A 14,879-nucleotide genomic window follows, 5' to 3' on the forward strand; every position below is an offset into this window, starting at 1 on the left:
CTCCTTCTCATTAAATATTCAGCAAATACCAAAACTACGTTCTGGCCGGAAGTAGTAAGTTGAAGTTATGAATTTGACAGGAAAGGAACTTTAACTTAAAATTTAACTCTTAATAAAATTAACATAATCCTTACAACATATTCGAAAATCTTATGGGTTTTAAGGTGTACGAGTCCCCTTAAGCCTTGAAGTAATAAAATGGTTCAATATGTTAGAAATTGTTGGTAGAGTTTTCTATGAGTCTTGATACCTATAAAAAGCTGTACTTGAGGTGCAGTGGGTAGAAAAAGTATTTGCACACCTACATTTTTGTTTGCAATTCATAAAAAGGAGCATTAAGAAATAAAAAAATTGGTATTGCCAAATCAGAATAAGTTTAATCATCCAAAACAAACAGAAAAATTACAATAATATAAATAAAAAAAAAATCTGAAATGTTTCAGATTTTAAATTACGTCCAAAGGGGCGTTTTTTAACATTTTCTGTGTTACCTTTCTTTATTAAATATCATGTTCCTCGCACTTAAACCATAAGATCCAGTGCAACAGCAATATCGCAAAATAGTTTTAAAACGAGCATATCTTTAGAATTTCCGATACAGAGACTCACGCGCTGGAGATAAAAAATTTTTTTCTGCACAACGTTGCCATTGCTCGCTTTGAAATCCTTGAGTTTGTTAATCAAAAATTCGTCAAAGTTTTAAAAAATAGGAAATCGATCATAAAACAAATTTCAAATTTCAAATTGGGTCTTCCACATGCTCATATTCGTTGGAGGATTACGTTATTCAAAATTCGATGACTCTATGTACCGTTGTTTTATCACAATACGAGAAATATACATACATTTATGCAGATTTTTCATTATTTAATTTCTTCAAATATAATGCAGGACTCTAACATTTTATGGCAACAGTTTGAAAAGTGAACCGATATTTATCCGTCCGACGCAAAATGCCAAAACGAAAGTAATAGTCCTTCGGGACTCAAGTCCCTTTGGACTAATAAAATAAAAATTTAAAATGAAATTCTTAGAATTTTTGATTCACAGTAGTTTCCAAATGTTATAAAAGCTACATATTAAATATGGAATTAAATTATGCAACAGAGTGTTTTAATCTGTGCGCGCAAGGTGAAAACATGACGAAATATTTTGTCACAAAGCGGATTAAATTATAAAAATATTTGTGGCAACACAAACTTTCTGATTACTATTTTAAAAAGCAGCTATGTTATGTAGTCAGCTGTGAAAAGTTGGAAGTAATTGCTTTTAAATAAATAAGTCATCCCAATTCTTGCAACAGTCACATTGTAGAGTACCTCACTTTGGAATTCGAAGTTAATTTTGGAAGTGAGGAATCTAAGAACTGATAAGCGAATAATCGCTTGCTTTCGGTGACAAGAAACAACAAGATAGAAGGGTAACTAACCCTTTATTATTCCAAAAAGATTTAACAAAACTCCGCCTGGGAGTGTACAAGCAAAGCCCGCACTTGGACTTGAACTTAAAAGACTAAGAATTAAACTAAAACTAAGATTAACTAAAACAAGTATAGCCGAAGCTATCAAGGTTCAATGAGAATTGGCCCCTTAACTTATTTTACTAAGAAGCTTAGCAAGGGTCTGAGTACGACCGAGAGAAATAACAGCTTTGAGAGAGAGAGAGAGTGGCCAAAAAGGCAAGACGCGCGTAAATCAGAAACTCTGACTCAGTAAGTAACTTTGTGGTTTAAATACCGCTCCTTCTCATTAAATATTCAGCAAATACCAAAACTACGTTCTGGCCGGAAGTAGTAAGTTGAAGTTATGAATTTGACAGGAAAGGAACTTTAACTTAAAATTTAACTCTTAATAAAATTAACATAATCCTTACAACATATTCGAAAATCTTATGGGTTTTAAGGTGTACGAGTCCCCTTAAGCCTTGAAGTAATAAAATGGTTCAATATGTTAGAAATTGTTGGTAGAGTTTTCTATGAGTCTTGATACCTATAAAAAGCTGTACTTGAGGTGCAGTGGGTAGAAAAAGTATTTGCACACCTACATTTTTGTTTGCAATTCATAAAAAGGAGCATTAAGAAATAAAAAAATTGGTATTGCCAAATCAGAATAAGTTTAATCATCCAAAACAAACAGAAAAATTACAATAATATAAATAAAAAAAAAATCTGAAATGTTTCAGATTTTAAATTACGTCCAAAGGGGCGTTTTTTAACATTTTCTGTGTTACCTTTCTTTATTAAATATCATGTTCCTCGCACTTAAACCATAAGATCCAGTGCAACAGCAATATCGCAAAATAGTTTTAAAACGAGCATATCTTTAGAATTTCCGATACAGAGACTCACGCGCTGGAGATAAAAAATTTTTTTCTGCACAACGTTGCCATTGCTCGCTTTGAAATCCTTGAGTTTGTTAATCAAAAATTCGTCAAAGTTTTAAAAAATAGGAAATCGATCATAAAACAAATTTCAAATTTCAAATTGGGTCTTCCACATGCTCATATTCGTTGGAGGATTACGTTATTCAAAATTCGATGACTCTATGTACCGTTGTTTTATCACAATACGAGAAATATACATACATTTATGCAGATTTTTCATTATTTAATTTCTTCAAATATAATGCAGGACTCTAACATTTTGTGGCAACAGTTTGAAAAGTGAACCGACATTTATGAGTCCGACGCAAAATGCCAAAACGAAACTAATAGTCCTTCGGGATTCAAATCCCTTTGGACTAACAATGCTTTTTTGTAACAAAAATTAAAATATCTCGTATCAAAAAAGTATTTTCACAACTGCATGAATACAAAAGAAATAAAATATATAAGCAAATTTCAAATAACTAATATTTAGTATGCATTCCTTTAGCATCTATTACTGCTTGTAATCTTGCTGACATTGATTTAATTAAATTTTCTGTAACAGTAGGATCAGTATTCTATCCCTCTTCAATAAGGGCAGATTTGCTTGAAATATTCCTTTTTCTCATTTTTAAATCCAAAGAATTTCATAAATATTCCAAAGGAGTTAAGTTTGGTGATTGTGGAGGAGTGGCATGTTTTCTGGGAACATTATAAAGCAACCACATACGTGTTATACCGCCAGTGTGCTTGAGATCATTGTCTAGCTGAAAATAGTACGAATTACTGATACCCAATTTTATTGCACTTTGTGGCAAGTTATCTCGCAACACATCAATATAGGTTCGAGCTGTCATATTCCCATCAATGAAACACAAATTACCAACTCCTTTGCTAGCCATGCACCCCCAAATCATAACAGAACCTCCTCCATGTTTAACTGTAGGTAACATATTTTTGGTATGAAAAGCAGTACAAGGTTTTCTCCAAACTAATTTCCTGCCATCTGATTTAAAGATATTGAACTTACACTCGTCGGAGAATATGACATTTTTCCAGAAATCAATTGGCTTATTGATATATTCCTTAGCGAATTCAAGTCTCTTCAATCTATTTCGTTCAGTTATGAGAAGTTTTTTCCTTGGAGATCTCCCATAAATGTGTGCATCGTGCAGGACATTTCGAACTCTTTGGGCACAGATTTGAACTCCAGATGTTGAAGCGACATCATTGGCTAAAGTAATTGCACTAATAAATGGATTTTTCGATGCTTCTCTTATGAGTTTTCACTTCATTCGCAGTGAAAGTTTCTTTGAGTGTCCAGAGCGCAAGTTATTTGATGTAGATCCTCTTTCTTTATGACGTTTTATAACATACCGAATAGTAGAGAAGCAAACATGTACTTTTTTACCTATTTTTCGATAACTTAGGCCATTTTCACGTAGAGAAACAATTTTTTCTCGCAACGAAATCGGCAATTCAGTTTTCTTAGGTGCCATTACAGTTTGAAGTCGAAAATCAACTGATAACGTTTCTACAACACCTCCTTTTATAGTTGTCTTACGTATGTTATTTACTGCGGGAGGACTGTCAAATAATAGCATAAAAACTAAAATTTGCTAAAGTTGAGTTGAGTGTGCAAATACTTTTTTGACATAAGATATTTTAATATTGTTGCAAAAATATTTTTTTATTAATATTATTATATTTTTTGTAATTAATTTAAATGAATAAGCTTATTCTATGTTTTAAATGCCAATTTTTGTATTTTTTAATTCATTTTCTTATAAATTGTGAACAAAAATGTATGTGTGCAAATACTTTTTGTACCCACTGTAAATCTTTGTTCCATGGCAATATACAAGCTTTGGAATGCTTATTTATCAAATCTTAGTAGTAAGAAATTTTCCAACGTACAGATGTTGTTCTCATGTTTTTAGATGGCTTTTATTTGGTATTCAAATATTGTCTGCTTGGAAATTTATTTCTTAACTACAAATCTATTTTTGAAAGTTTAAATTATCGTCTGCTACTTGACACTTTTGTTTTCATGCAAAATGGCGCTTTTAAGGTAGCGATTGGATGGAAGGCTATACTTGTGCTCTTTCCGTAGAAAATTATTCCTCTCGAATTATTGTAAAGCCTCCTGAATATGGAATGAGACGGAAGTTAAGGAGTTAAATAAAATATGAGTAGAAACGAAGCTACCTAATTTTCCTCTAACTGAGGAAAAAGGGGAATTACCTAGGATAGATTCGCGGATGGACTACCCTAGGTTTAAACGAGTGACTAATAGCGGATTTGATCTAGCGTACAAACTGATTTCAGATTGCGTAAGTTTATATAGTTCTATGTTTCTTAAGACGCCATTGAAATTCTAGTTTGATTTTTAAATCCTTTTTTGATTTTAAATTCTTTTTTGATATCCTATGGATTTAACAATTTGGGAATTGCCCATGACGAAAAGTCTGCAATAGAATTTTGGTTAAAGTGCAGAATCATCCACTGCTTGACGTGTTTTTAAGAATTGCACATACTCGAAGAAAATTGACAAAATCCAATTGTTTTTACCCTTGTAAAAAGGGGCAAGCAAATAAGTGGACGATTCTGCACTTTACCGAGAATTTTTTCAAAGAAAAGGTATCATTCGTTATAGAAAATTGTGTTTGAACAACCAGCGAGATGAAATTATGCTAGTGATAACTCGGTAGCGAAATAGCGATGCAGGCATCCATTCAGTTATGTTTAGCAATTTTTATATAAATTATAATAATGATCTGAAATAGTTATTTACTGTTATGCTTCCATTCAGTCATGTTTAGCCTTTTTTATATAAATTATAATAACAAAAAAGTATTATATGAAATTAACCTTTCATCTAAATTAAAACATCAATAGTAGATAGTTATTTACTATTATACTTCTTTCTTGCGTTAGGGTTGCCGCAATTATGTTTGGCAGCACTGGCATCAACAATAGTTTGGCGAATTTTTACGGCCCTCAAAACTAAATACAGTAAGACCCCGCTTAACGCTGTTTCGTTTAGCGCTGTTTCGGTTTAGCGCTCTTTTATTTCAACCCGGGGATTCCACGAAATCGCTCGCAGCATACGGGGATTCCCCGAAATATTATGCAGCGATAGGTTTCAAATACATATCCGAAAGAGCGTACTTGTATTTCTTGTTTGGTGCGGTATTGTACAGACATATTTTGAAGGGGTAAATGTGGAAGATGTCGAAGAAATAATTCAAGAAGCAGCGGCTAGTCTTTCTAATGATGAGCTCAAGGAATTAACTGAACAAGAAGAAAACAAAAATGTTGACAGCAGTGATTCAGAAGAAGAGCAAAAAGAAATTTCGATGGCCTTTGTAAAAAGGAATTTGTCTTCCATAACTGAAATAATGGATCAATTCATTGAAAATGATCCGAATTTTGACAGGAGCTCAAAAGTAAGGCGTGGTGTTAGAGATGCTCTATCCGTTTATGAAGAACTTTTAAGAGAACAACGCAAAAGAAAAAGGCAAACAACATTAGATGCTTTTGTCACAAAAAGGCAGAACACTGAAAACGCGGAAGGCTAACTAAATATGACTGACTGAGAATTTTATTTGTTTTTTTTTAAGAATATTCGTTTTGTTATTTATATTTTGTTTTTATTTTTGCAAGAAATAATAATGTGGTATTAATTTGGGCTTTAAGAAATAAATGTTTGGTTTTATTTTTATTAAAAAAACATACTTTTAATACCTAACCAATTTCCTAGCCATCTTCCCCTAACCCCAATATTTACATGTAAAGATAGCCTCGTTTAGCGCTGTTTCGCATTACGCTCTACTTTGATGGAACGTATTCCCCGCGTTAAGCGGGGTCTTACTGTAGTACCATCGGTTCTTATGTATTATCTCAACCACCTTGGCGCAGTTTGGTGAATTTTACAGAAGAAAAAGAACAGTTACTTTTATTGTACCCACAGTGTAAACACGTATATTTTATTTTTCATCCATATTTTTATTCAAAAAAAAAAAAAAAAAAAAAAAAAAACAAAGTTCGTTAAACTTAATTCCAAACGGTCTTATGTTTTTGTTATGGTGGAAATTTCGTAGTCATCACTTTGAGAATTCGAAGCATTGTTCCATTACCGATTTTGAGGCAATACACTTTTAAATTCAACCGTAAATAGATAAAAATGCCTTTATGATATACTTTTAACTTTTCTTTTTAATCAGTAGACAGCAGCATATCACAAGGAGACACAGAATTTTCATTTATTATGTGTTATTAAAATCCACTTATTTTCAAGTAATTTTCTCTACTTTTTTAATGATATAAAACATTTTATTTGGAAAACAAATTAGGCATAATTTTGCTGGCTGTATTCCAAATTATTTGTTCTATATTTTTTTTAACCATACGCAGAATACGAAAACCATACGCAGAATCATTGAATAAAACCGGGTGTTCCATTAGCGCGAACACTGCGCCTTTAGCGATCAAACAAAGCAGTATTGAAGGATGAGGTGTGTTTTGTGTTATGAAAGTCTTAATATTGGCATCTCGAATTTTTTGGGAGTAGTTTTTTTTTAGGCGGGAATATTATTAGTAGCTTGACTCATCTTTATTTAGACCTGCGTGAATATTTTGCTGTCGCATTTTAGTCTCATTCTCATTTATTTTTAATAATTGTGTAGATATTTTTTGTATGTATATACTGGGGTTGGACACAAATATGGAAACACCTTTAAAAAAACATGTTTCTTTGCTTAATAGGAAACCCGTTGGCATCCAAAACAGCTTGCAGTCTTCTCGGAATGAATAAATACAGTTCCTGTATGTTTGCCAAGGGAATATTATACCATTCTTCCTGCAAAACGGTGGCAGGTTCAGATAACGATGTTGGCGGTGGATAACAAGAACGCACTTTCCGTTCCAATGTAGACCACAAAGGTTCGATAATATTCAGGTCTGGTGACTGTGGTGGCCAGGGGAGATGGGACAACTCATCCTCGTGCTCAGAAAACCAGTCCTGGACAATGTGAGCTGTGTGAACAGGGGCTTTGTCGTCTTGGAAGACACCATCACCATCGGGGAACAAAGTTTGTACCATGAGATGAACTTGATCGGCCAAAATGTTCACATAAGTCTTGGCAGTCATGTGCCCTGACACAGTTATCATGGGGATAGCAGAGAACCACGATATGGCTGCCCAAACCATAACAGAACCCTCGCCATGTTTCACTCTTGGCAACAAGCAGTCTGTATTATAGGCTTGAGATGGCGTTCTCCAGATGTAAACTCGGCCAGAAGTGGGAAACAATGTGAAAGAAGACTCGTCAGACCATATTACTCGCTTCCACTGCTCTATAGTCCAGGCTTTATGATTTAAACACCACCTTTTCCTGTTACGGGCATTAGCATCACTGATGAGTGGCTTCTCAGTTGCAGCACGGCCAGCAATTCCTTGTTTATGAAGCTCCCTTCTAATTGTTTTGGTACTCACAAGGTTCGGTAACACAACATTCATTTCAGCAGTAACTTTTGCAGCTGTGGTCTTCTTATTTTTCGTCACAATTGCCCATAATGATAGTCTGTCACGATCACTCAGGACACACTTTCGTCAGCGCTGTGATTTAGCAGATGATGTTTTTTTCGATACAGTACCTCTTGGAACACTAAACACCTCGGCTACTTTGCTTACGGAAGCACCTACCATACGTGCTCCAACAATTTGCCCACGTTCGAAGTCTGTTAACTCTGACATAATGCAATGACAACCTCACATAACAGTACTCTGACAACAACTGAACTGTTTAGCACATTTACGAAGTTGTATAGGTGGCGTCAGTAGTCAAAAACGCCAGCGCCACCTACATATTTCATTAAAATCAATCTTTCTTTTCAAACATGCATTTCACAAGGTGTTTCCATATTTTTGTCCATCCACTGTATTATAGGCTTATTTATCTTTATTGTTAATATTAATCGTAGTTAATTTTTTTATTATTAATTTTCCATAAATGGCGCGGAGAGGTCTAACTCTTTCCAAAAATTTGTAAATATTTTTGTATATAGGACTTGTGTATATAGATATTTATCTCATTTATCCGTATATATTCAAGAATATTGTGTATATCCAGGAAATCATGTAGACAGCCATAGTACAGAGTTTTTTCATTCTTATACAAACGCTTCTACTCATTTTCGTGCTTCACTGCAATGCTCGCTCAGTCGCACTTTTAAAAGCTCTGGCGGCACAGTGTTCCACCTCATGGAACATCCACAGAATTAAAACGGTAAGTGCAATTTTTACAAACTTTTACCGGTATACTCCTTTAGAACTAAATAAACTGCATACAACGTTTTTTGTTGAAATTCCGACGTTAACGTATAGTGCGCCGCAAAGGGATAAATGAAAGAATTACTTGAAAATATAGAGAGAAATTACTTGAAGAAGTTACTTAGAGAAAATTACTTGAAAAAAAGTGGATTTTAATAACACATAATAAATGTTTCAAATGAAAATTTAATTGAATCTTTTTTTGGTTTTTGATCTCAAATGCACTAGAAGAAGGAAAAATGCATTCAAAACATATTAATAGACATTTAAGAAACTTTAATTCATTTTTCCCTGAGAATTTCTGAATTAGACTTTCAGTAAAAGGAGACCAATTTTTATAATTTTGTACTTTTTGTTTTCTTTTTCGCATTTTTATTTTTCGACTTTATTCTACTGATGAATTCTTATTTTAATGTTGATATGTTTAGATACAGTGTTAAACCTCTAATAATTTTTCTAGAAAAGCCCAACATACGAAAATGGTGACGTTGGAACTGAGTATTTGTCATTCGCATGGTTACCTGAATAACTGCTCTGCCCGTAGTTACCACAGTTTGGAGTATTCAGAGACACTGTTGATTTCTGCAAAGGTGATTGCGATAATATGTAAGTACCCATAAATCTCACATAAATGCTGCGCAAGAATTCGATCTAAGCTCTCAGTAAAAGGCTTAAGAAAGTTTTAAATTAGCTGTAACTGTTAACATGTGCTGCATGCTGTTTACCGTAAAAGACAGATAATATTTATTCTAAATTCCGAAATAAATATTTTTATTCTTTATACCCACGTATTTACCTTCTAATTTAATATACATGAGTACTAGCAAAAGTACCCGAGATATTTAGATTCAAAGTAATGCATCTAACAACAAAGAGAACGATACATGTGTAATCCTTCTCTAATAACCACGCAAAAAATACGATTAATAGCCATACATTTTTCAGTTTGATGCGATATGGGACCCACATAAAAAAAACTCGGTAGAAAAATAAGCTAATTCTCTTTCATTATATCAGCATCAGCGGCACGTAGTTTTTAATTAATTTCGTCATTCTAATCAAAATGGTCGTAAAAGCTCAAGTTCCATCGAATATTTCACCTATATTCAATTTTAGTCGATTAAATGAGGCAAAAAAATGGATCAAAAATCAATAACGCAAACAAACACACAAACAAACATTCTTCTTTATATGTATAGATTTTGTAAAACTTATAAATTTTTGATTCACAAACTCCACGATTTGAAAGCGAGCAGTAGCAACGCTAATTAAAGTCGTACGAAGATGGGAATGTGGTCGAAATGGCTTCCTACGAATTTTTGGAATCGGAAATAATGTATTTAATGTTTAACAATGCTATTTTTATTTCATCGTAAATCTTAGAAATTTTTTATTAACAAACTCTAGGATTTGAAAGCGAGCAGTGGCAATAACTTTCGAAATAAAGCTGATTTCCGTCTCCAGCTTGCGAAACTGTTGCCACTCGGAAAAATGAGTTGCAAAATGAACGCTTTCAGAGTTTTTAATTAATATTTCGGCTAATTAAAGTCATACGAAGATGGGAATGTGGTCGAAATGGCTTCCTACGAATTTTCGGAATCGGAAATAATGTATTTAATGTTTAACAATGCTATTTTTATTTCATCGTAAAACTTAGAAATTTTTATTAACAAACTTTAGAATTTGAAAGCGAGCAGTGGCAACAACTTTCGAAATAAAGCTGATTTCCGTCTCCAGCTTGCGAAACTGTTGCCACTCGAAAAAATGACGGCGAAAATGATAATTTTTCCTAGTTTTTAATTAATATCTCTGATTTTAGCTACTTTTTTCGGAAAAAAAGTGGACATCGACCTTTTTGAGGACCCAGAAAACAATTGCAGAAAGTTTGGTGACGATAGCTATAGTAGTGACTGATTTATTAGAGAACAAACAAACACACTTTCTTCTATATATATGTACAGATAAACCTCACGTTTAAGATTGCGTTGTAGTGTTATATATTTAATTCCTACATTTCTGCTATTGATTGCGCCTACATTACCGGCACTAAAAAAAGTAATCAATACGTTAAAATACCTAAAATATCTGCAATGGTAGCGCGAAAGCATCTTTTGACCATTTTGGCGCGATACTGCATTTTGGGCAAAAAGATTCTAAACCTAAGAAACTTGGATTTCCTTCATCACAATCAGATTTCTGTCATGCGCAGGCACTTTCTTGCCATTTTTCTCATGTGAGACTTGACCGTTACCTCTTATCAAGGTTGTTGGTGTAAACGCGTTAATGTTTTCAGATAAATCAAGCTATTGTGACAAAGTCTAAGGTAGATATCAGAAGAGGCACTCGACCAGTAGTTTTAGGAAATCCTGGAACACGTATTTGGGTCAGTGGATGTACACTTCGAAAGTAAGTAGATTATGATTTTTTTTTACGCTTTAAATAGAACTACCCTGCAAGAATGTTTCTGTAGCTTTTTGAGTTTACAGAGGCAGTTCGAACATTTTTTATACTCTTTTTCTTGTATTTACAGAAATATTTTATCTAAATATTTTGTGTTTTAAATGTTTTGTTTTATAACCCTTATTCTTCACTATCTTTCTATATAGTGATTTCAAAAACAATACAGCCTTTTTGTAGAGGCATTTTTATCCCATCCCTCTTCAACACTTTTCTAATATGGTTTGACGGGTTTTCAAATCGGTTTTTAGAGTAAATTTGTTACATTCGAAAACTGTTTTTTTAACTAAGAAAACCGGCTTAAAAATTGATATTATTATGTAAAAATTAATTAAAAACTTATTTGATTTGTTATTCATTCTATACAGCAAAATTTCTGGCAGCAGCAAAAATTCTGGCAAATACAGCAAAAATTCTGGCAGCAAAATTTCAACTTAATCTAGAGACTGACATAGTTGCAGCAACAAATGATGGTGCTGCTATCATGAAAAATTTCAGCAAATTAAATCATTTATACTTAATCAACTAATGCTATTTACACGGCATCTTTTAAAAGTGATAGCATAACTTCTGCTGTATCAGAAGTTTAACCCCAGTTCTCTTTGATACTGACATAATTTTCTAATTAACTATGCCTAATTTCTTTATATTTCATATGTGTAAACAACTATAAGCAACTTTTATAACATATACAGAAGGCAAACAGAATTATTAAACTTAATAAATAGGAGTATAATACAGCGAGATATAATATAATTATGTAAAATAAAAGTTCTTAAAATGGCGAAACTTCATGACGGCGAAACGACCACGTTGAAATGGTGACCTGCGAAAAGTTCTAGACCCATCCACTTCTTAGTCATTGATGTGTTATATAAATATAGAGAAATGGCTGAAGCCGAAATAAATGTTTCAAGTGAGGAATCGGTAGATGAATACGAATATAACGATTATGAAGATTCTGTGTAAAACTTCAAATTATGGTAACTTGACGATTTTTTGGCGAAAGTTTGGCGACCAACTCTGCTACAGCAACCTGCTAGTTTTTGTTTTGGACGCCATTTTGTTTTCACGAAGTAAAGTCAGGTTTTTTTTTTTTTTTTTTTTTTTTTTTCTCAACATTTTTTCCAACAATCTGCCAGCCGAATTAACTTTTATGAACTTAAGAACTTTTATGGAACAAAAGTGCTTAATCATGACGAAGATAAGGGGCGAAATTGGGAGAAAGTGCATAATCCCCCATTGCTTGCCGCGTTTTTAAGAATTGCACATACGCGTTATCAATGTACACGTCGACCTATTTTCACTTAAAAAAACATCCCAGAATTGCACAAAAATGGCATTGCGCACATTCTTGACTTTATCCATATACACATCGACCTATTTTCACTTAAAAAGTCAAAGAAAATTGACAAAAATCCAATTCTTCTTACTCTTGTAAAAAGCGCCAAACAAATAAGTGGGCGATTCTGCACTTTAGCAGCGAAATTGTTTCTAAGTGCTTATTAGCTAAAATCACGATCTGAATTTTCCGGAAAATATCACATGACATGTCTCATGATCTCCCATTTCTCTGAGACAAAATAATCTGTGATTCGAATTGTGTACTTCTCAGATTATTGCTAAAGTCCTAGCTAGTAACCTTTATCGCCTTACCAAAATGTCGCCAAACTACCTGTTACCATATTCCAAAGATTAGCCAGATTCTGTTTATTGTGTTTATGACCGAGAACATTCTATTCCTACTTTGCCTGACAATTGCAAACAATCAGCTTCACAAATTAGAAACAATTGTAAGTTCTTTAGAAAAATCTCCAGTAATAAACACTATTCTTCAAAATTATATCAAAAAAATAAAAAGGAAAGGAATTAAATTTAATTCTTGACTGAAAAACAAGATGAAATATTATGGATGGATACCGCCAGTAATTGGAAGATTTCTAGTGGTAAAAGAATGTGGTAAAATCCTAGTATACGGTGCAGCCTTGGCGCGATTTTGAAAATTACCGCCAACATCAAAAATGACCCAAGAACGTCTATGCATATACTATACACTTTATACTATCACTATATACATATATAACTATCTATATTCAAAGAATATAGATAGTTATACATACACTATGTATAACTATCTATATTCTTTGAATGACCCGTTTAATACTCATCCTATATGTCCCGTTTCTTCTGCTCATCATAAAGTCGCCAAAAGTAGCCAAATCCCGTGTGCACCGGATACTAGGATTAAACCGAACTTTATAAAGTCTTGGGAATGATTGGTCTAGTAACTGAAGGCAGAGTGGAACTAGATGCTAATTTACTAACAAGTGAGAGATATATTTGAATTCCTGTTAAATGAACTGAAAATTTGAAACACTGAAGTAAGTTCGAAATTATTGTGTACTTTAGAAGAATGACCTCAAGGGTACTCTTCTGTTTTGAGGGCCGTAAAAAAATTGCAGCGAAAATGTATGCGCAAAAGCGCAAAATCTAGCAAACGCGCCCATTTAACAGCGCGCCAAATCTAGCGTACGCGCTGATTTCAGATTGCATAAGTTTATATAGTTCTATATTTCTTAAGACGCCATTGAAATACTAGTTTAATTTTTAAATTCTTTTTTATTTTAAATCCTTTTTGATATCCTATGGATTTAACAATTTGGAAATTGCCCATGATGAAAAGTCGGCAATAGAATTTTGCGTAAAGTGCAGAATCACTCACTGCTTGACGCGTTTTTAAGAATTGCACATACTGGGTATCCATGTGCACATCGACCTATTTTCACTTAAAAAAAAATTCCCAGAATTGCACAAAAAAGGCACTGCGCACCCCCTTGACTTTATCTATGTACACATCTACCTATTTTTATTTAAAAAGTAAAATAAAATTGACAAAAATCCAATTTTTTTTACTCTTCTAAAAAGCGGCAAACAAATAAGTGAGCGATTCTGCACTTCTGAATTCCGATTCTGAATATTTTCAAAGAAAAGGCATCATTCATTACAGAAAATTACGTTTGAACAACCAACGAGATGAAATTATGCTTTAGCGATAAGTCGGTAGCGAAATAGCGATGCAGGCATCCATTCAGTTATGGTTAGCAATTTTTATTTAAATTATAATAATGATCTAACATAGTTATTTACTCTTATGCTTCCATTCAGTGGTGTTTAGCCTTTTTCATATAAATTACTAGCAGCTTCGCTGCCAGCCTTCGTCTGGCTTTTAAATGTACCGGAAAAATGGCTGAAGGAAACACCAAACGTTAAATTTAAATTTAACTCTGCAGAACGCGCAGAATTTTACTCTGCAGAACAACTTCATAAAGAAAAGTTATTACGTATAACAAAATTACAATGAAATAAGCAATATCCCTTAATACAAATATGAATTATCCTAATAAATAAATTAACCAACTTCCCTTTGCAAAATCTTAAGAACTCAAATGGTATAAAGGAGGTTAAGAACTTTGTTTCCTAAAAATATCACTCAAAACTTTTCAATATCTTACAAATAGTGAAATAAGCAAAAACTAACATGAAAGAAACTAAAAAAATTCCGCGCAGAATTTTACTCTGCAGAACAACTTTATGAAAAAAAAACCCAATAAAATGTATTATATATATAAAAAAATTACAATGAAATTTGCGAATCTCTTAAAAACAGTGACATAAGAAATACGATGAAAAATTGTTGCCAAACCCATATTTCTAAAAGAATGAA

The sequence above is a fragment of the Stegodyphus dumicola genome, chromosome 2 (genome assembly GCF_044657685.1).
Source record: "Stegodyphus dumicola isolate Sdum_Otavi_A_Nest chromosome 2, ASM4465768v1".
Taxonomy (NCBI): domain Eukaryota; kingdom Metazoa; phylum Arthropoda; class Arachnida; order Araneae; family Eresidae; genus Stegodyphus; species Stegodyphus dumicola.